The sequence below is a fragment of the Muntiacus reevesi genome, chromosome 12, assembly GCF_963930625.1.
Source record: "Muntiacus reevesi chromosome 12, mMunRee1.1, whole genome shotgun sequence".
Classification (NCBI taxonomy): domain Eukaryota; kingdom Metazoa; phylum Chordata; class Mammalia; order Artiodactyla; family Cervidae; genus Muntiacus; species Muntiacus reevesi.
The window spans coordinates 79217767-79230705 of NC_089260.1; the positions used below are offsets into that span (position 1 = coordinate 79217767).

The following is a 12939-nucleotide window of genomic DNA, read 5'->3' on the forward strand; positions in this document are numbered from 1 at the left end:
ACAGAGCCAAAGCAAAAACAATAGCCAGTTGTGGATGTGACTGGTGATGAAAGAAAGGTCTGGTGCTGTAAGAGCAATATTGCATAGGAACCTGGAATGTTAGGTCCATGAATCAAGAAAAATTGGAAGTGGCCAAGCAGGAGATGGCAAGAGTGAACGTCGACATTTGAGGAATCAGCAAATTAAAATGGACTGGAATGGGTGAATGTCACTCAGATGATCATTATAACTGCTACTGTGAGCAAGGATCCCTTAGAAGAAATGTAGTAGCCATCATAGTCAACAAAAGAGTCTGAAATGCAGTACTTGGATGCAATCTCAAAAACAACAGAATGACCTCTGTTGGTTTCCAAGGCAAACCATTCAATATCACGGTAATCCAAGTCTATGCCCCAAACCGTAATGCTGAAGAAACTGAACTTGAAGAGTTTCTTCAGCAGAAGAACAGAAGAAACTTGAACGCTTCTATGAAGACCTACAAGACCTTCCAGGACTAACACCCAGAAGGATGTCCTTTTCATTATAGGGGACTGGAATGCAAAAGCAGCAAGTCAAGAAACACCTGGAATAACAGACAAACTTGGCCTTGGAGTACAGAATGAAGCAGGGCAAAGGCTAATAGAGTTCTGCCAAGAGAATGCACTGGTCATAGAAAACACCCTCTTCCAAAAACATAAGAGAAGACTTTACAAATGGACATCACCAGGTGGTCAACATTGAAATCAGACTGATTATATTCTTTGCAGCCAAAGATAGAGAAGCTCTATACAGTCAGCAAGAACAAGACCGGGAGCTGACTGTGGCTCAGATGATGAACTCCTTATTGCCAAATTCAGGCTGAAATTGAATAAAGTACAGAAAACGACTAGACCATTCAAGTATGACCTAAATCAAATCCCTAATGATTATACAGTGGAAGTGAGAAATAGATTTAACGGACTAGATCTGATAGACGAGGGCCTGTGTTTCTCCACTTCCCCCTCCAGCCTGTGACCCTGGTGCTTCTTTTCATCACAGCCCCCACTGAATGCTCAGGGCACAGCTGGTAAGTGAATAGATCAGAGGCTCCATTCCTCCACTGAGAAGCTCGGATGCTAGTAGGAGGAGGTATAGGCCAGGTCAGGGGCAGGGGAATGTGTAGGAGTGCAAGGGCCACTCTCCTCGCCCCCGCACTGGACACATGACCCCTTTGATGGGAACCTCTCATACTGCACACCCAGCAGGGAAAGCACAGCACAGACCCTACCTCTGAGAGACTTCAGGACACCAGCATTCCGTGGGCCCCAGGAGGGAATGTGAGAGGATCCACAGGAAGCAGGGGCTTTGAGAGGGACCTTGAAGAGGACCCTCAGCCTCCTCTTGTCCACTTCAGCCGGGGGGTGTCTCATTCGCTTCTCAGGACTCCTCACCACAGCCAGTGCAGATGTCCTGACCTTGATTCCATACGAGGTCCAACAAGGTGGTCTTTGCCTCAGTCCAAGGAGAAATGACGCATGTTTCTGTCACCGTTGCCACCCCAAGGTCCACCCCTCCCCTGACCCCACTGCCTATGCTCCCTTCCTCTGACGTATGTCAGTGTGTACTTGTGTGCACACGCAGAGAATCTGCTCCACATTGCCAAAATATCCTGGGGTCTCAGGACCTCTAGTTCCCACGGCAAACTACGTGGCAGGGAGACAGCGCTAGCCTAGGAGATCCTAACTCTCCCTTCATCTCAAGACTCTGCCCCTGCCGAGGCTGATTAGTAGTAACACACACACACACACACACACACACACACACACACACTAAATAAAACTTCACAGGCTAAAACGTATTGACTGAAAATTTATAGAAGCAATAGATAAGTTTGGTACCTATTATCTGACTCAGGTGACCAAGTAGAAATTATTATTCTTAAATCTTACAAAGACAGAATCTATAGTCATGAAATGATGATTAGGATAAGAAAACTTGACATTTATTTTTTTAAACAACTGATATCAAGTCCAACACTCTAAGGAAATGTAAAGTCAGGATTTTCCAGCCAGGAGTCCTGGGGCTGACAAACGCCCCTCCCCGCCCCCACTGGGCCTGGAGCGAGTGCGCAGGCGCGAGAGGCTGCAGGTGCGAGTGCGCAGGCGCGAGCGGCCACAGGCGAGTGGGCGGAGGCACAGGGACGCCAGAGCTCCCGGACCGCTCCTGAGGGGAGGGAAGGTGGAGACTGGGTCGGTCCCCACTGCGAAAGGCCCCTGACCGGGGAGCAGGACAGACACGAGTAAGTGCAGCTCCATCCGCAGCCCCTCACCGCGCGCCCCCGCCTGCCCAACGGCCAGCCGCCCCGACTCCTCCAGCCTCGGGGAGCGCGAGCCTCGCTGGGTCCTCGGGTCCGGGGTCGCCGCCACCGGCCGCAGGGTGAGGACCCCGGGCCGGGGCCCAAGACGGTCGTGGAACTGTGGGCGCCCCGCGCGCTCGCAGCCCTCCCTGCTCGGCGCCCCTCGACCGCGGGGGGCGGCCTCTGGGTCTGTGGGCGCCGCCTGGACCCGGTCGCCGCGGGCTCGCGGGTTCGGGAAGGGGAGGTGCCTCCGAGGAGCCCGAAGTCGGGGCCGCGGGGTGCGCGTCGGGCGCGTTGGGTCCGCGGGTGTGAAGAGGTCTCTGCTCCCGGATGCGCGCCGGTGATGGGGGCGCCCAGCTCGGGATCCTGTTCGCTGGCCGCCAACAGCGGGTGTTCAGATGGGACTCCGTGCTCTTTGCTAAAGCCTTCTGGAGGATAGGCTACAAAAGGTTATTAACGTTCACTTTCAGCGTTTTCAGGCTTTATTGACGTCACTGACTCTAAGAGCGCGTCTTGGAGGGCAGTTTGTGACATACTAACATCTAAGCAAAGTTTGAAATAAAACTATTCCCGCCTTTGTATGTTTTGGGGTATGGTGAAGAGTTTTTCTTGATTCCGTTAGGCTTTTCAAGCCTAACGACTTTTGGCGACTTTTGGCGGAGCTGCACTGCTCTTAAATGGTGACAGTATTGTCGCTAAGTCATGTCCCAACTCTTGGGACACCGTGGACTGACTGTAGCCCTTCAGGCTCCTCTGTCCGTGGAATTCTCCAGGCAGGAATACTTGAGTGCGTTGCCATTTGCTTCTCCAGGAGATCTTCCCAACCCAGGAATCGAAGCCGAGTCTCTGGCATTGTAGGCAGATTCTTTAGCAACTGAGCTACTAGGGAAGCTCCTAAGTTAAATGAGCATTTAAAAAATACTTCTTTGAGCAGTTACCATAGACGCTCAAATATTTGAGAATTTTAGTTATAGTAATGGGCGTGGTTTCTTTGGTTTTTTGTTTGGTTTTGGGTCTTTGGTTATTTTTTGTTGTTGGTTGGCTGGTTTTGGGATTTTTGGATTTCTTTGGGTCGGGGTAGAGTTTGCATCAGGAGGAGATGGTATCCAAATCAGGAGAAATGTTTATTTCATGGTGTTCTGGTATGCAGTGTTGCAGTTTAAAGTATCTAATCCTGGTTAAATCTCAGATTGGCTCCAGCAAATGGATATTTTTATTGAGAATAGTTTGGGTTTTGTTCTGTGGGTTTTTTATGTGCTTTTCTTTTTTAGTACAATCTGCTTATTTAGCATGCTTCAAATCATAATAGATTGTAGTTAACACTGGTGGTTGATGCAAGGAACAATGCTTTGTAACACAGAGATGGGTTGTCTTTTTCTACAGAAATTTGTTCTTGAGTCAGTAAATTTCCACGTAAAACTCTCAGGAGTGACTTTTGCTATAGCACTTTGGTCTCTGTAATGAGGAATAAAGCATATCATTTCACTGTTGAAGATAATGGCATATACTATAAAGATAGGCATCGGGTACATAAAAGGAATTCGAGCCTTGAGTTTGGTGAATTAGTGTCCTCAATGAAACGGCTTGTCTCTTCGAAGAGAAGGAGAGCGATAACCACATGGTGATGACCAGGGTTCTTTCCCTACCTTGAACACCAAGAGGAACGGGAGGAGACAGAGTGATTTTCAGAAGAACTGACGTTCATTTATCAACCACGTACCCTCGTTCCTTGCTGTTTCTTAATTCCCAGAGAAATTAAAAAACGTGGTTCCTAACCAGGATATTTGAATGGGAAAGGTCCTTTCAGTTCCCAGGCAGGTAACTGAATCCGTTGTATAAGCGTTCATCTGCCTGTACCTTGGAAGTAACACTGAGAAAATCGTCTTCTCTAATGGATGAAGTGGGCAGAATAGGAGGGTGGTGGAGCTTTTTGGGGCAAGTTTTCCAAAAGTTGGAGCAAAAGTAAATCAGTCTCTTCAAAGGAACAGACTCATTAGATACCAGCATTTGGGCCTTAAGGTCTTTTGCAACATCATGTAGCTTGTTAGTAAAAATACTCCAGACCAGAGAAAAATCCACGTGGTCAAATGCTTATTGGATGAAAAGTAATGAAAGAAAAAGAACATGCTGAAGATTTTTAATATCTGGTATTTGACCCAGATCAGTTGACTGAGTACAAATAAAGGTCAGTCAAGAAATCTTCCAGAGAGAGAATTTAGTCATTCAGCTGTGATGTGGACAAGAAACCTGCTATTTATTTGTTAAAAATTAATCCCAACTAAAATACTTTGTTAATTAGCAATAAATATGGATAAACTGCAAGTAGTTTACTATGCTGTGTTTTCAAAGCAGGATCAAGGAATTAAAAGTTACTGAAGTTTTCTCTGGAAAGTACTTTCTCAACATTATTTTTCAAATATTGTAATTCTGATTGCAGTGTGTATGAATCTCAGAGTAAAATCTGTTGAGGAATTGATATTCTCTGAGGTCAAATGACTGATTCAGAAGAGCAGGGTTAAATTGGAGGATAAAAGTGTCAATAACACAAATTGATATCTGTCATTTTAAATGTACTAGATTGAGGGCCATTTAAGTGGATCGTATAATTAGCATAATTGTGCGTATAATGGTTTATGCTAAATTACCACACAACTCCCCAAATTTCAGCAGCACAGCACTATGGTTCCCACATCACAGCCCTGGGTGGGTATTCACTTTGGGGAGACTGCACTCCTTCAGATGGTCATTCAGGAACCCAGACTCCTCCCATCCTATACCGTCTCCCTTCCCTTAGACCTCATCCCCATCTGCATCCATCAGCAGAAGGGGTCAAGAATATGGAGAAATGCATATGGAAGTTTCTGATGAGCCAGCTCTGGAAGGATCCAGGTCAGTTTCTCTGCTGCTGTTTTGGCCACAGTCCATTTCTGTGGCCACAAGAGAGACTGGGGATTCTTCCAACTGTTCTCCCCAGGAAGGGAGAACAATTAAAGTTGTCAGCAACTTTATGAATGTCAGTCATTCATTTCGATTTAATTCGTTTTCAAATCTTTATTGGCTGTTTGCCATACACCAAGCGCTGTGCAGAGTGTGACCTGAGAATTGGTTGAGCAGCATCTTGATCTTGGAGGAGTTGTGAATCCTCAGGAGAGAAGACAGAGTATGAAGTGCCTGCCATCCTAGGAGAAAGGGATTAAGAGAACCTGCTTTGAAAGTTCAGGGAATGATTCTAGATTTGAAAGCTGCCTGGAAATGATTGATTTGGATTCCACTTTCAGAGATGAACAAGATATGATTGTGAAAGAAGCTGGCATCAGGAGCCGTAGAAACAGGTCCTGCGATACAGGGTATCATAAAGAATATCATGTCGTCATTGTTCAGTTGCTAAGTTGTGTCGGTCTCTTTGCGACTCCATGGAACTAAGAACAGATATATCATTTTACAGCTAAAGCAGCTGAAGCCTAGAGTAGGAAGGTGACCATCCAGGTCAGGTAAAGGGGTTGAAGATCAGGTTTCAAGCTGAGAAAGAGTCCACGGGGACTCAGTCTGAGCAGTTCCAACACTGAAAGGAGACCACTAATGTTCTGGGAAGGCTGGCATCTGGCCTCAGTGTGGGATTTGAGACAGAGAGTGGGCCCAGGGGGAACTGAGCCTCCGCAGTGGGCAGAGGAGGCCACCCCATCTCCGAAAAGTGCCACTGACCTCAGAGTGGGTGGAATGAGCAGTGAATTCTAGTCCACCTGAGAAAGCAGTCCAATCTGAATAACTCTGAGTTTAGGTTTATCTTACAAACTTCTTAAGAAAGAACTTGGACAAGGCCAAGTCAAGTGCAGCCTCTTGAATTCCACACCCAGTATTCATTGGTGGAAGTGCTTAAACCCTCCAAGTGATTCCAGTATTTTAATTTTACTCTGTATTTAATTCCAACAGTCCTATGATTACTTAATGAGCAAATAACTGGAATCAAAAAGAGTGTGAATGTATTTTTAATGTGAGGACAGGTGAAGTGAAGCAGTCTGGAAGAGGGAACCAATAAAAAGGGATCTTGGTAAATAAATAAAGACATCGTTTAGAAATGGAGAGGTATTTGGAAGGAAATTAGTGCCTGACACCATACTCTGCTCTTTGCATGTTTAGGAGCTAGTTTCTGATGTTATTTTCACCACAGATCTCCCTGTGGTGAATTGTATTTGACCTCCACACTGTTTATCTCCTGGACACATTGTGAAATTTTGAGAAGAAGCAGGTATTAGAATTTGTCTTGAGAGCAGCTATAAACATTTCCTGGAACCCCTCTAGGGTAGAAGAAAAAGGAAAGGAAAATGGAAACAAGGGATAAAGACAGCTAATAATGTTGGAGATACCACTGGGATTTGTGGTCTCTTTTTTTTTTTTTTTTTTTTTTTTTTTTTTTTTAATATTATTTTATTAGTTGGAGGCCAATCACTTTACAACATTTCAGTGGGTTTTGTCATACATTGACATGAATCAGCCATATAGTTACATGTATTCCCCATCCCGATCCCCCCTCCCACCTCCCTCCCCACCCGACTCCTCAGGGTCCTCCCAGTGCACCAGGCCCGAGCACCTGACTCATGTATCCCACCTGGGCTGGTGGTCCGTTTCACCATAGATAATATACATGCTGTTCTTTCAAAACATCCCACCCTCACGTTCTCCCCCAGAGTTCAAAAGTCTGTTCTGTACTTCTGTGTCTCTTTTTCTGTTTTGCATATAGGGTTATCGCCACCATCTATCTAAATTCCGTATATATGTGTTAGTATACTGTAATGTTCTTTATCTTTCTGACTTACTTCACTCTGTATAATGGGCTCCAGTTTCATCCATCTCATTAGAACTGATTCAAATGAATTCTTTTTAACGGCTGAGTAATATTCCATGGTGTATATGTACCACAGCTTCCTTATCCATTCATCTGCTGATGGGCATCTAGGTTGCTTCCATGTCCTGGCTATTATAAACAGTGCTGCGATGAACATTGGGGTGCACGTGTCTCTTTCAGATCTGGTTTCCTCAGTGTGTATGCCCAGAAGTGGTATTGCTGGGTCATATGGCAGTTCTATTTCCAGTTTTTTAAGAAATCTCCACACTGTTTTCCATAGTGGCTGTACTAGTTTGCATTCCCACCAACAGTGTAAGAGGGTTCCCTTTTCTCCACACCCTCTCCAGCATTTATTGCTTGTAGACTTTTGGATAGCAGCCATCCTGACTGGCGTGTAATGGTACCTCATTGTGGTTTTGATTTGCATTTCTCTGATGATGAGTGATGTTGAGCATCTTTTCATGTGTTTGTTAGCCATCTGTATGTCTTCTTTGGAGAAATGTCTGTTGTGGTCTCTTTTTGAAATGGCTTCCCTGGTGGTTGAGACAGGAAAGAATCCACCTGCAATGCAGAAGTCCTGGGTTCGATCCCTGGGTTGGAAAGATCCCCTGGAGAAGGGAACGACTACCCATTCCAATATTCTGGCCTGGAGAATTCCATGGACAGAGGAGCCTGGTGGGCTACAGTCCATGGGGTCACAAAGAGTCGGACACAACGGAGCACTTTCAATTCACTTTTTGAAACTAAATAGAAGAAGTCAGAACGTGACTGTTTCTTGATCATGGTTTGTTTTCATTTTTGTCTTTTTTTTCTTACTCCTTCATCAGTTATTCCAGTTGATAGAACATTATGTCATCTTCAGTTTCAGTGTGAGTGCTTGTCTTGCTTCCATTTGTATTATTCATGCAAACGTTGATTGAACTGATGACCCCAAGTCATCAAGGAAACATTAAATACACTGATGAATACATTTCTTAATTTTAGAAAAAATTAATGAGTGAAGGTTAAAATACTCTTCTTAAATTTGTCATTTAAAAAATTCTCATATGCATACCTCATTGCCCAATACTGCCAGAAAAATGAAGAATTCCTATGTGTTAATGAGCCTGTATATTTTTTTACAGGTATGACTATTACCGAGTGTAAGAGCCCAGTTTGCTGGCCATGTCCTGTCTCCAGGAAAGTTGTAGCTGCTGTTGTTTCAGGTAGTCCCTTGGGTACCAGAGGTGAGTTTATGAAGCTATACGACCTTTTACACTTATTTAAAAAAATTGAAGTGTCGTTGATTTACAGTGTTGTATGTCAGCTGTACAGGTAAGTAATTCAGTTGTGTGTGTGTGTGTGTGTGTGTGTGTATTCTTTTCCATTACCGTTTATTACAAGGTATTGAGTAAGTTCTCTGTGCGATACAGTGGGTTCTTATTGTTTATTTTATATATAATATGCCTTGCGTGATTCACGCTGGTCAGACAACATGATTATGTTCACTTCTGATATAATCTTTTTAGGTACAGCCTTAAAGTCTTTGATAAGATATTTTAAAATAATTTTAGCATGTGTGTGTTCTAATTCCAGTGGTAGTTATTAGAGATATGATTTTGCATGAAGTATTTCTCTTTTTGTTCTTGACCAATTAAAAAAATTGTTTTTATTTTCTGATTGGTTTGCTAGATATTTGTGACTACATTAAAAATGTTAACTTTTGTCTCATCTTAAAATACGATCTGAATTAGCAATGAATATTGTGCTATACATAAGGGCTGTGACATAAATCTAGTTTCTAACTTCATAAACACATAATCTAGAAGGGAACACAGACACATATGTAACAACTGCATTTGTTTACTGAGTGAAATAGTGAGATGGATAAAGTTCTAGTAAGCCTTGAACAGCCAAATCAGCTTCAGAAATAGATGTGCAGTTATTTTAAAATGTTTTAAACATTTTCCAGCTACATGCAGAAAATAGTGTGAAAAAGGTATGGTTTTTACTATAAACAATTTAGCATTTTGACATTCTGAGCATCCTCATCATGAAATTAAGTCCAGAAGGAGTTTTTCCCATGTCTCTTGAAATGGTCCTTGTTCGTCCACAACATTTCCCATAATAACAGAGGTGCTTCCAAGGGCAGGAAACGTCAACATTATTAAAGTTTCACAAAGCAAAGTCAATTTTAAGAATATGATGTCCCCAAACTGACAGAGGTCTTGAAAAATAATTTCAAGGGAGGCATAAATTATTTTCTGCTTGTCAAAGGGCAAAAATATTTAGGTTGAGCTAATGAATGGTTGAGTTTTAGAGTGGAGAATATCCTTAAAATATTACATAGATTTATACTGTCAGTAGATGCTACCTACATGAGGTTATTTGTATTTAAACAAATTTTAAAATTAAAACTGCAGTTTCTCAGTTGGATTTGCCATATTTTAAAGATGTTTATTAGCTACATGTGGCTAGTGAATACTGCACTGGATAGTACAGATACAAAACATTTTCATTATCATAAAAAATTCTATTGAGCAATACTAAATATATACCCAGATATTCATAGAGGAGGCAACCAAGTCTCAAGGAAGTAATAAAACTTCCAGAGGTCACACAGCTGTGTTTTTAAAGAAACGCAGAATGATGCAAAGCAAGTAATAACAGAGGCATTAAAGAAACCCAGGAGGTTTCTGGAACAGATAAAGTAGAGTTTAACAGTGCAGGCTTAGTTGTTAGCAGGGTTGAAGCTCATGATCATTAGGACGACCTACCTGATTGAATGTGGACAGATAAAATTTTATGCAGTGAATTAAAAGCAGAAAAATATTTCAATTTCAATCAAAAGCTGCCAGCTCCATATTTTTAGCCTGTGCTGTGCTTCCAGATTATGTTTATCACTTTAGTATACAGGGCACCACTCAAACCAAACCCGAAGTTTGGTTTGCCTGGCCCCAAGAAATGAAACAATCTTGAGGGGTTATGGCTATATTTGAAAAGGTTGATTTTTCAATGCATCATGCAGACTGGCCCTGTTTTAAAAGGGACTCCTGCCACCACATAGTCGAAATGTGAACTCTTTTCTCACTTGGCAAAAGTCAAAGATAGGCCCTGCATTTTTATTATTTCATTAAAATCCAAATATTATTTTTCCATTTTCTACCTTGTTTTCATCACAGTGTGATCAACTGTAGTCAAGAAAGGAAAGGTTAGATTTATCAATCGAAGTGTGATAAAGGCCCTCTAAATAATTGAACCCTCAGGAGAAACAATCCTCATGTATTCTTTTTCTGTTGCTTCAATATCTTCATAAAAAGTCATTTCAGTATGTTTGGTCCTGTAGCAGAGATTCTGTGAAGTGCTTATCTTCCTCGGAGGTCCAGAAAGCCTGTGAGTGTGTGGATAAAGGTGGGTCTTAGAGAGAGAGAGGGAGGATGGAGAGAGACTTGATGCTGAGAGAGGACAGTGTTCTAAAACCTCCTTGGGTTGAATGTAGGGGAGCAGAAATACCCATGAGTAATCTAGAGTAAAAGTTAAATAATCAAGGAGATGAATACTCTGAAGGAATATGGTAACTTCCCTCCTAGAAATAAAAGTTACCCTTATTAATTCTCTTCCTTTTGCCCCAGAAAAGCATTAGTTAGGTCTAGAGAGGGGTATTATTGCCAGAAATGGAAAAGGCAGTTTGAAGAGACTAGCCTGGAGCAGAGAGAGCAAGAAAGCTGAGCCAGTAGATGGAAAGCAGACTTCATGGAAGTCTCCAGCTCAAGTTCTGGGAACACCAAGTTCAAGTCCAAAAGGGCCCACATGGGAACTGAGGAAGACTGGCAGAGAGGGCAAAGTTACACTGAAGGTACAGTATTTATTATGGGATTGAACTCCTGAAAGGCCTTCCAGTAGCTTCCGATCTGTTCAAGAATCCTTCATGTCCTGCTGCTTCCCAGTGAGTGGCTCACAGCTTCAAGACCTCTTCTCCAGGCTAAAGAACTATTTGTAATATACCCTGCCTGTATTTTTTTTTTTTTTTTTTTTTTTTTTTTTTTAAAGGTTATTTGCTTTACTTTAATGTCAATGGATTGGAAATATCAATCACATCTAGAAATATCTTTCCAGCAACATCTATACAGGAGTCTGAGCAAGTTATTGGGCACTGTGGCCTGGCCAAAGTGACACATAAACTATCACCATCCCTATACAGTGCAATACAGGGTTGAAAGTGTTTTTCTGCTCCAGGTGGCGGCGGCTGCTGCTGCTGCTGCTGCTAAGTCGCTTCAGTCATGTCCGACTCTGTGCGACCCTATAGACAGCAGCCCACCAGGCTCCCCCATCCCTGGGATAATCAAGGCAAGAACACTGGAGTGGGTTGCCATTTCCTTCTCCACCCTGCCTGTATTTTTTACTTTGGCAACCCAGACAAGGAAAGTTGAACAATTTTCAGATTCTAGAGCTTTTGCCCCAGCCCTGGAAATGCTGCAGACAGCCAATCTCAGCTAAAGGGAGCCACTTAGCCCAGGGTCACATCACCCCTTCGTACAATGCCCTTCATCCAATGACAGGTGTAAGAATATAAAAGTTAAGACATCCTCCTGAATTGGGACATCCCCCTGAAGGGGTCATCTCATTTTAAGAACTCTCCCCCAAAGGGTCACCTGAGGTTTCCTGAGGCTGCAACACAACTTTACTTCTACCTTTGCCCAATCTGATGTCCTTTTCTTCCATACGTTGTTGATGCCAAGAGTTGTCCCTAATTAATCTCTTAGACACTAATCACTGTCTCAGGGTTAGCTCTGAACATGGTGGCATTTGTTTATGATTTGGAGTGCATACCTAGACTTTAAAGTGCAGCAGTGCCCAATTGCACAAATATGTCTTTCTATTTCTCTCTCTCATCTCTGTTTTCATTTTCTCGCTGCTAGATTAGTCAGGGGACTCCCAAGTTCTTCATTGTGTCATCCTGGTACCAAGATTCTCCTGGAAATTATAAAGTTATTCACCTTCTACATCAAGTACTTCTTATTTTTTCCCTAGAAACATAAATCATCCTTAAAAGGAATTAGAGTGTCAAATCTTAAATATATTTTAGTTTCTCCACCACTTTATACATTAAATGCTTTTTCCTGGAGACTGCTTCTGACATTGGCGTTCACTGTGCTCTCAAACTGCCTAATTTGGAAGCTACTCCTGTTTCCAAATGCTGCCTTCTGCTGGTCTCCTGAAGTTCTGAAGTCTGCCCTGCCTCCACTATTAGGTATAGTTCAGTAGTTGTCTACCTCAAGGTAATAGGGTATCTTTTGGAAGCTTTATTCTTTTTCCATTTACACAACACACACACACGTATATGATTACATATATTATATAATTCTAATACTTAAGCGTCTATGTGACCACAGCTTTATCTGCAGCCCACAGGTTTTGCTACAGTATATTTTCATTCAGTTCAGTTCAGATGCTCAGTCATATCTGACTCTTTGCGACCCCATGAACTGCAGCATGCAAGGCCTCCCTGTCCATCACCAAGTCCCAGAGTCCACCCCAACCCATATCTGTTGTGTTGGTGATGCCATCCAACTGTCTCATCCTCCATCGTCCCCTTCTCCTCCTGCCCTCAATCTTTCCCAGCATCAGGGTCTTTTCAAATGAGTCAATTCTTCACATCAGGTGGCCAAAGTATTGGAGTTTCAGCTTCAACATCAGTCCTTCCAATGAACACCCAGGACTGGTGTCGTTTAGGATGGACTGGTTGGAGCTCCTTGCAGTCCAAGGGACTCTCAAGAGTCCTCTCCAACACCACAGTTCAAAA

General features: G+C 42.9%; 1 long non-coding RNA gene across 1 annotated transcript in view; it reads left to right on the plus strand.

Annotated features, from left to right (window-relative positions):
* Positions 1 to 2121: 2121 nt before the first annotated feature.
* The window catches only part of LOC136145209 (uncharacterized), a 42552-nt gene continuing 31734 nt past the window's right edge, over positions 2122 to 12939 (plus strand). The window contains exons 1-2 of the long non-coding RNA XR_010658717.1: positions 2122 to 2257; positions 8282 to 8383. This is a non-coding gene — a long non-coding RNA (uncharacterized lncRNA). The remainder of the gene's footprint in view (positions 2258 to 8281; positions 8384 to 12939) is intronic.